Genomic DNA, 8,740 nt, shown 5'->3' on the forward strand with positions numbered 1-8,740 from the left:
GGGCCGCGCGCTCGGCGGGGAGAGGCCGTGCTGGGGGACGTGACGGTCGTAAAGCGAACCGCGGGCGCTGCTGTTGGGCCGCGCTGGCCCGGGCTTTCGTGGGGCAGAGCCGGGCGCGGGAGGGAGCGGCCCGCGGGGTCGGGGCGTCGGGGGATCGGGGTCCTGGGGGTATCAGGGTCCCGGGGCGTCGGGGTCCCGGGAGGTCGGGGTCCCGGGGCGTCGGGGTCCCGGGGGGTCGGGGTCCCGGGGCGTCGGGGTCCCGGGGGGTCGGGTCTCTCGGCGTCGGGGTCCCGGGGCGTCGGGGTCCTGGGCGGGCCCGCTCCTTTGTTCCTTTCGCGTCTAGCTCTGGCGATTGGAAGCTTTCTGGCACTGCCAGGGTCAGGGGCGAAGACACAAGTAGGTTTGTTTCTTTCGGGACCGCTCGCTGCTCCACACTGGGCCCCCGCCGGCTCTCTGCGGCGGTTCTGCGCCGGGTCTCCCGGCCCGGGTGAGACCCGAGGAGCTCAGCCGGGGGCGTTCGGGCCGCCTGTCTCCCACTTCACAGTGTGGTCCACAGCGGGTACCAGCGATGTCGCTTGCCTACAAGGAGGGAGTGATTTCATCCTCTGCGTGGAGTGGGGCTTAGAGACCTTCAGGCATCTGTGTTGGAAACTTTGCTGAGACTTGGACTTGGGTATTTCCCGGGCAGGTAATGGAGTGAACCAGGCTGGAGCTGGGAGGTGGTATCACTGAGGCAGGCGTTTGGGTAAGGGTAAGAAATTCCATGGCGGAAGGCTGGCAGCATCCCTGTTCGCTGCCGGGTTTTTAAGCAGCCCAAGTGTCTGTGTGATTACATTGGACCGGATGCTGAGGTGTTGGAGGAAGAGGGATGAGTCCCCCAAAAAGATGGGTTACTCAGGCAGGGAAGTGGAGTCCCCTCCACTCCATGTATTTTTAATGGCCTGCTGACTTCTGAGTTTCCCACAGATTGGAGCCTATTGGATTTTCCCTTGGGGTTCTTTCTCCTCCATACCAGTGTATTTTGTTACTATACTTCTTATGTACAAAAGGAGTCACGTACTTTAAAACAGATAAGCTGTATAAAAGTGTAAAACCTCCCGCACCGTACCTCATTACGTTTCATTTAAGCAGACCAGAGATAAAGAGACAACAAAGCAGAGTCCTCTTTGTTTCGGGGGATGTGCCACCAAAGACAGTTCTGTTTTAACGTTCTCACCAAATTCTGGCCTCATTCTTCCCACGCTTTTCACTTCTTGGATGATACTCTGTTATTTATTGTGTTCTTTTCACATTCAGTTTTATCTTCTGTCAGATTCAGAGAAGCAGAGGGCTGTGTTCTGGGTTATCACTTGCCTTCTTCAACACACACACACACACACACACACACACACACACACACACAGTTAAGCACTAAGTACTCTAGAAAATGCCCAAATTTTAAAAAGTAAATGCCCAAATAGATGGACAAAACTTTATGGGCAGGAAAGAAACGTTAAGGTGAATGATCTTAAACTGGGCGTGGTGGTGCACGCCTGTAATCCCAGCACTTGGGAGGCTGAGGCAGAAGGATCGTTGTGAGTTTGACACCATCCTGGGCTACAAAATGAGCTCAAGGCCAGCCTGAACTGCATAACAAGCCAGCCTGAACTGCGTAGCGAGACCCTGTCTCAAAAAGACAAAAAAAAAAAAAAAATTTGGGACAGTCAGTGGCATCCCTTGTGAAGGAATTTGCTACCTTCATCTTCTGGTTGATGGTCCCTGCCTGTTCACAATATTTGTCCCTTATCTGAGATGACACCCTAATAGGCCTCCATATCTGTCTTTCTATAATGACCTGAGAGGCTCTGAAGCTTCTCTGGATTTGAAATTGGTTTTCCTCTAAATCTCAGAGTTGGAGTACAACTGCGACATTTCATGTTACTACTCAATTAATTAAATTTGACTGTACCGACTTGAGCTTTCTGATATGCCCAGCCTCTGTATCATGCCCAGGAGAAACCTTAATTGTTGCTCCTCCCCCAAGGAACTTTTCTCACTTGCAAAGCCAGTCCTGGAGCAAAGTGTGTGCGCCTGTTATGTGTGTTAATCCTTTCTAGTCTTTCTAAGCTGTGGTCCTGTCCTGTCCTTTTCTTCTGTAGACCTCTTCTCTTAAAGCTTATCTTAGGGAATGGTGTGTGCTTAGTGATAGAGCTTATGCTTAGCGTTCATTGGGCCCTGGACTCAGTCCCCACATCCAGAAGGATCTGGAATTGTTCCAGTTTAAGATGTGAATAACATAGTTCTTAAACTATGAATTATTCCAAGGACTCTTGCTTTTTTCTTTTTTAATTTTACATTTTAAGAAAGTGGCATTTTACATTTTAATGAGTGGAATTACCAGTATAGAATTTCAAACATAGACCAGGAGTTGCAAAAATACATTTGAAGAAGAGGGTTCTTCCATTGCCTTTTTTTTTTTTTTGGCTTGGTTTTTTTCTGGTACCAGGAATTGAACTCAGGACCTTGCGCTTGCCAGGCAAGCGCTGTGCCTTTGAGTTAAATCCCCAGCTCCCTTCCATTGCCTTTGAAGTCATAGCTTATATCTTTTCTTTCTCACTCACTCTCTCTCTCTCTTTTTGGCTTTTTGAGACAGGGACTTGCTTTGCAGTTCAGGCTGGCCTTCAACTCACTTTGTAACACAGTCTGGTCTTAAACTTGCAGCAGTCCTCCTGCCTCAGCCTCCCGAGTACTGGGCTTACAGGCGTGCGCCACCACTCCAAGCTATAGCTTATATCTTCTGTTACTTTGTCCAAGAACCAAGGATTGCTCTTCTCTACTTTGCTTGTTTATGTGCATTCATTGATATGAATTTGACTTCTGAGAAGGAGGCATAGGGTAATAGAAGCAAGTACCATAGCCCACTCCTTAATCCTAAAGCATTTCAGATTGGAAAATAACCAAAGCATAAGACAGTGAAATTAAAATAAGGAAATGCCCCAGCCCTGTCTTAGAGAAGGAATACCACAGGACACTACACACTGTACTCTTACTTCCTAAGAGTGCTTTAAAAAAGATTTAGCCAGTGATTAACAATAACTGAACTTAATAAAGAGCAACCCAGGTAAACAGTGTGTGTGGATCTCTGGGCCAGGCTGTAGTTTTGGTTTAGGAACAGTAAGTACCTTTTCAGAGTGTCTCCTGCCTCTATGGTGGTATGCTTTTTTTTCCCCCTCAAATTCAGGAATTAATACATAATGATTCAAAGCTTTTTAAGTACTTGACATAAACTGAAAATTCTGAAAACTTTGTTTTTAGCTCCAGTTGTCTCCATGTTAAGGTGGAAGGTCCACATACTAGGTATGATTAGGCCATCAGAGGCATAATAACGGGTGACAGGAAAAGCAGTTAGCCCATACGAGTTACAACAGTATTCTGTGGGCTGGGTCCCAAGGAGGCCTTCAAGAGAGACCACAAAGCCCAGCATGGTGGCACACGCCTGTAATCCCAGCACTCGGGAGGCTGAGGCAGGAGGGTCGTTGCAAGTTTGAGACCAGCCTGAGTGACAGAGTAAGCTCAAGGCCAGCCTGAACTGCAGAGTGAGACCCTGTCTCAATAAGACAAAAACAAACAGACAAACAAACAAAAAAGACAAAGACTCAAGGGGCCTAGGGAAAGAATTGGTTCTCTGAAGCCCATTACAAACATTCCCAAATGGATCTGAGTAAGGTCTGTCCAAATGGCACAGGAGACAAAGAGTTGACTAGAGGAGGGAAACAGGATTACTTCTGCGCTTGTGAATTTAGGGAGTGTTTAATGAGCACTTACTAGGGACCAGACATTGTGCCCTGCTCTGAAGATTATTTCTGATGACATCAAAAATAGTCCCACTTTTTGAGAAGTTTAAAGTTCTGCACAACACATGGACACAGTTAACTCATGTGATGTAAAGGCTGATAGAAATAGTCTTAGCCGGACGTGATGGCTTACAAGCCTGTAATCACAGCACTTTGGGAGGCGGAAGCAGGAGGATCACAAATTCGAGCCCATGGCAGTGACTTAGTGAGACCCTGCCTCAAAAAAAAAAAAAAAAAAAAAAAAGGAGGGCGTGGTGGTGCACACCTGTAATCCCAGCACTCGGGAGGCTGAGGCAGGAGGATCATTGCAAGTTCGAGACCAACCTGGGCTACGAAGTGAGCTCAAGACCATCCTGAACTGCACAGTGAGACCCTGTCTCAAAAAGACCAAAAAAAAAAAAAAGTATGTAACTCAGTGTGAAGGCCCAGGGTTCAGTCCCTAGTACTGCACACAAAAAGTCTAATCACTGAGAGCAATGACAGATTCTGCTGGGGTGATAGGGCAGTTTCATAGAGAAGGTGACATTTGTGCTTGGCCTTATGAGATACATTAGGATTTTGCTAGGCAAAGTAGGAAAGGGCATTCCAGTCTTACCTGTGTCAATAATAGGGAATGTGCACTACCACGCTGATAAGTGTGCTTTTTGCCTCTTGGAGAAGTTTGAGGGAGAGGGTGGGGGATGTACAAGGACTCACTTCAACCAATGACTCATTCGATAACACTGGATCAACCCAGGGCGGGAGCTGAGTGCAGCTCTGACTTCAGGATTTGGGTTTGGAACAAAGTTGAAGAGAAGGTGAAGGTATTTATTGACATCTGCCCTCTCTTCCCTGCTTAGTAAGTATCTCAGTCCCAAGGCCCACCAAATCTTGCAAAAATTACCATTTTTTGCCAGGGGCCTACGCCTGTAATCGCAACACTTGGGAGGCTGAGGCAGGAGGATCATAGGTGTTCAAGGCCAGCCTGCGCTACGGAGTGAGACCCTATCTCAAAAAAAAAAAAACCTTACCATTTCTTTCTCTGCTGCCTCCCACTGAAATGCTTCTATCTGTCCTGGCAAGGATTTGTCTTCTAGAAAATAGTGATGAATTAATCTTTGTCATAGGCTATGGGACTAGGTCTCAGTTCCCACGGAAAGTTTGGGTCTTCCTTCTTTTCTGTCCCTGAGGCAATACTTACCTAAACTGAATAGACATAGAAATTCCAGCCAGTCTAAGCTCTTGTTTCTGTCCTGGTGCCCTCTTCAGAGTTCTGTATTTCCTGCTTCCCTGAAGAGTATAATGGTATATGTGCTATACTCAGGCTCCTGCAGGTACCTGAGAGTCCTGCATTTGCAGCTGTGTGATGGCTGGTTGTATTTAACACCTGCCAAATTGACTAATCTTACGTGCCTCAGTTCCTTACCTAAAAATGACTGAGACGGGACTAGGTGACCTATTAATGGGCTATTTATCTGGCTGACTGCTCTTAGAGGGCTGGTACTTAGGACTGGACTAGACTGCAGTGGCCACCTGCTGAGAACTCGACCTACTGAGAGGTGATAAAGATACGCATTTGGTTTAAGGAGTTAAAGCTAGCAGGTGGAAAGCGGCCTGAGGAAAGGAGTCTTGCCCTACCTGGGATTGGCGGGCTAAGAACATTTTGAGTTATGCCTGCTTCCCAGGGCTGCTTGGAGAACTGCCCACACTAAACAACACCCTCCACCTCTGCCACCCCCTCGGTGCACTAACCCGTGGCCAGGCCTCAGTTAATGGAGAAGTCATTCTTGTGGAGCGGCACATTTCATGGGAGGTAAATCTGGTTTCTTCTCTGAGCCCAAAGGATGGAAGGGAAGAATAACTTCCCTTTTGGCCTCAAGTTGAAAGGTAATAACCATCGCATTGCTTGACTGGTTTGTTTTGGTTTATTTTTTGCCTAATTGTTTGAGACAGGGTAGTTCAGGCTGGCCTCGAACACTGGTCCTCCTGTCTCAGCCTCCCAAGTATTTTTTGTCTTTTAATGGATCACTGTCAACTCTTTAAAAAATGAACCCAAGATTAGGGGAACATCTGGTCTGGTTTGCTTGCTTGCTTACTTGCTTGTATTCGACAGGGCCTCACTGTATACTTAAGGCTGCTTTTGAACTTGGCTGTGAAACCTCTGGCCTCAAACTTGTGCTATTCCTGCCTCAGCCTCCTAAGTGCTGGTAATACAGGGTTTATAGGAATTTGTCATCTCTTTTTTTTTTTTTGGTCTTTTTGAGACAGAGTCTCACTATGCAGTTCAGGCTGGCCTTGAGCTCAGTTTGTAGCCCAGGCTGGTCTCGAACTCACAAAGATCCTCCTATCCTCCTGCCTCAGCCTCCCGAGTGCTGGGATTATAGGTGTGTACCACCATGCCCGGCTTTGATCTTTTGATAGTCTAACTGTTAATTAAAAAATTACACCTTTAGCCCGGCAGTGGTGGCGCATGCCTGTAATCCCACCTTTCGGGAGGCTTAGGCGGAAGGGTCGTTGCGAGTTCGAGGCCAGCCTGAACTGCAGAGTGAGACCCTGTCTCGAAAAAAAAAAAAAAAAGACCAAAAAAAAAATTATACCTTTGGGGCTGAAGGTAAAGCGCAGTAGTAGACCAGTTACCTAGCATGTGTGAGGCGTTGGGTTCAATCCCTAGGTCCACAAAAAAAAAAAAAAAAACATAAAATGATTCCCTTATAAACATGATGAGATTAAGTGTCAGGGTTTATGTTGATTCTTGAGGTTACATACTGGGGTGGGTGGGAATTTTTTTCTTACCTAGTATTTACTAATCTCTTACAATCCAAGGTTGCTTAGTAGCAAGAAAGTTTGCTGATTGCTTCTGGAGGTTAGTAACAACCCAAGTGTGCCTGTGACTTTTTCCTATTTTCACGCCCCCCACAGCTCCCCGCTGTTTTCCCAGGCTTACAGTAATGTGTCTAGCCGTGAAAATTTAGCCCATTGTAACTTCCATAGTAACATTGGGGCTAAATGTTCTGTCCCATGAATCACATATTTTGAAATAGATAAAGGTATGAGAAAATAAATTGAAAAACTGACATGGGTGTGGTGGTGCATGCCAGTAATCCCAGTACTTGGGGAGGCGGAGGCAGGATTACTGCAAATTCAAGGCCAGTCTGGACTACATAGTGAGACCCTAAGACCCTGTCTCAAAAAAAAAAAAAAAAGTAACTTTTCTAGTTGTTTTTTTGGGAGGGGTGGGGCGGGGGGTGTTGTTCGTGCTGGGGGTGGAACCTAGGAGCTACATCGTCAGCCCTTTTTCAATCTTTTATTTCAAGACAGGGTCTTCAGTTGAGCACTAGGGGTCCGGGCGGCCTCCGGACGTGAAGACCTCTATACTGAAGCCCAGAGAGGTCAAGGGACAGCAGGCTGGTGACAGAACTGGACCTTGCGCCGTCTCACTGCAGTCGTGTTTCCACTGCGCTGTGAAATTGGTGTAGTGCCGTGGCCACGCGCCCCAGTGCTGGGCAGGCTGCCTGCTGGGTGTCTCTGCACCCTTGAATGGGGTGACCATGTCCCGGGCTTGGAGAGAACCGTGGGCAAACACCAGGCTGGCAAACACATGGTCAATAAACATCGCCAGGGGTTGTGGGGAAAAAGAACAAAAAACAAAACAGGGTCTTACTAAATTGCCCAGGCTGGGCTTGAGCTTTCAGCACTGGGCTAAAAATAACGACTGTTAATAGGCAAGTGTGTGTCCTTGTAGACCGTTTTCTGCCCAGAATTTTACTTTGTTTTGTAGAAATAGAGTGCAACCATGTGAGTTTTTGTTTGTGTGTTTTTGCAGTACTGTGAATTGAACCCAGGGCCTTACACTGAGCTACATCCTCGCCAGTGCCTTTTTTTTGTTTGGAGACAAGAGTCTTGCTCAGTTGCCTAAGTGGCCTCAAAACTGTGATCTTCCGAAGGCCGGGATATAACTCAATGGCGTAAGCGCCTGCCTGGCAAGTGCAAGGCCCTGAGTTCGATTCCTGGTACCAAAAAAAAAAAAAATGGTGATCTTTCCACCTCTGCCTTCTTTGTACTGGAATTATAGGCATTCATCCCTGCGTACAGCTTCAACTATATATTTTATTGTATTCTACCAGAGAAAATGCAGATCAAAAAGTTAGAGCTGGGAGTATTGGCATATACCTGTAATCCCAGTATTTGGGAGGCTGAGGCAGGAGAATTATAGGTTTGAGACTAGCGTGGGTTATGTGGGAGTTCAAGACCAGAGACCAGCCTGGACTGCATAGTGAGACTGTTTCATAAAACCAAAAAAAGAAAAAAGAAATTTCATAATAAGGACGCACAAGTTGAATAAATTTAGCCTTATGAAAAATGTGCTACATCATTTTTATCATTTCATCATAAATGAGTGAAAATTCATTCATGAAATGGTTGATGTGTATCTAGATTCTTAGGACCCATTGACCTAGGACAGTGGTGGCAAACCCATGGCACTTGTGCTGCCGTGGGCTGTTCGCATCATTGAAAGCTCTAAAAGGTTCAACATCACTGGCCTCGGGGACTATAGAGTACTCAGTAGAATCAGAGTAACTTATCACATCCTCTAAATTAGTCTACTTTTTTTTTTGTCTTTTTGAGACAGGGTCTCACTATGCAGTTCAGGCTGGCCTTGAGCTCACTTTGTAGTCCAGGCTGGTCTCGAACTCACAACGACCCTCCTGCTTCAGCCTCCCGAGTGCTAGGATTGCAGGTGTGCGCCACCACGCCCAGCTAAATTAGACTACTTTGAGACTTTGAGTTCTCACCTCCATCTCAATCTTCTAACTTCCTCTTTACCCCTTTTCTTCCCTCTTCCTTTTCGTCATGGCTGCTTTTTAGGAATATGTTGATGACTATTATTGTTATATACTTTTTTTTTTTTTTTTTTTTTTTTTTTTTTT

The 8,740-nt window shown here is 46.5% G+C and overlaps 1 protein-coding gene across 1 annotated transcript in view; it reads left to right on the plus strand.

Moving 5' to 3' along the window:
- Positions 1-8,740, plus strand: part of Rab5b (RAB5B, member RAS oncogene family) — a gene marked incomplete in the record, with an annotated part of 19,258 nt that overhangs the window by 559 nt on the left and 9,959 nt on the right.

The sequence above is a fragment of the Chinchilla lanigera genome, unplaced genomic scaffold, assembly GCF_000276665.1.
Source record: "Chinchilla lanigera isolate Chin_1 unplaced genomic scaffold, ChiLan1.0 scaffold00057, whole genome shotgun sequence".
Lineage (NCBI taxonomy): Eukaryota > Metazoa > Chordata > Mammalia > Rodentia > Chinchillidae > Chinchilla > Chinchilla lanigera.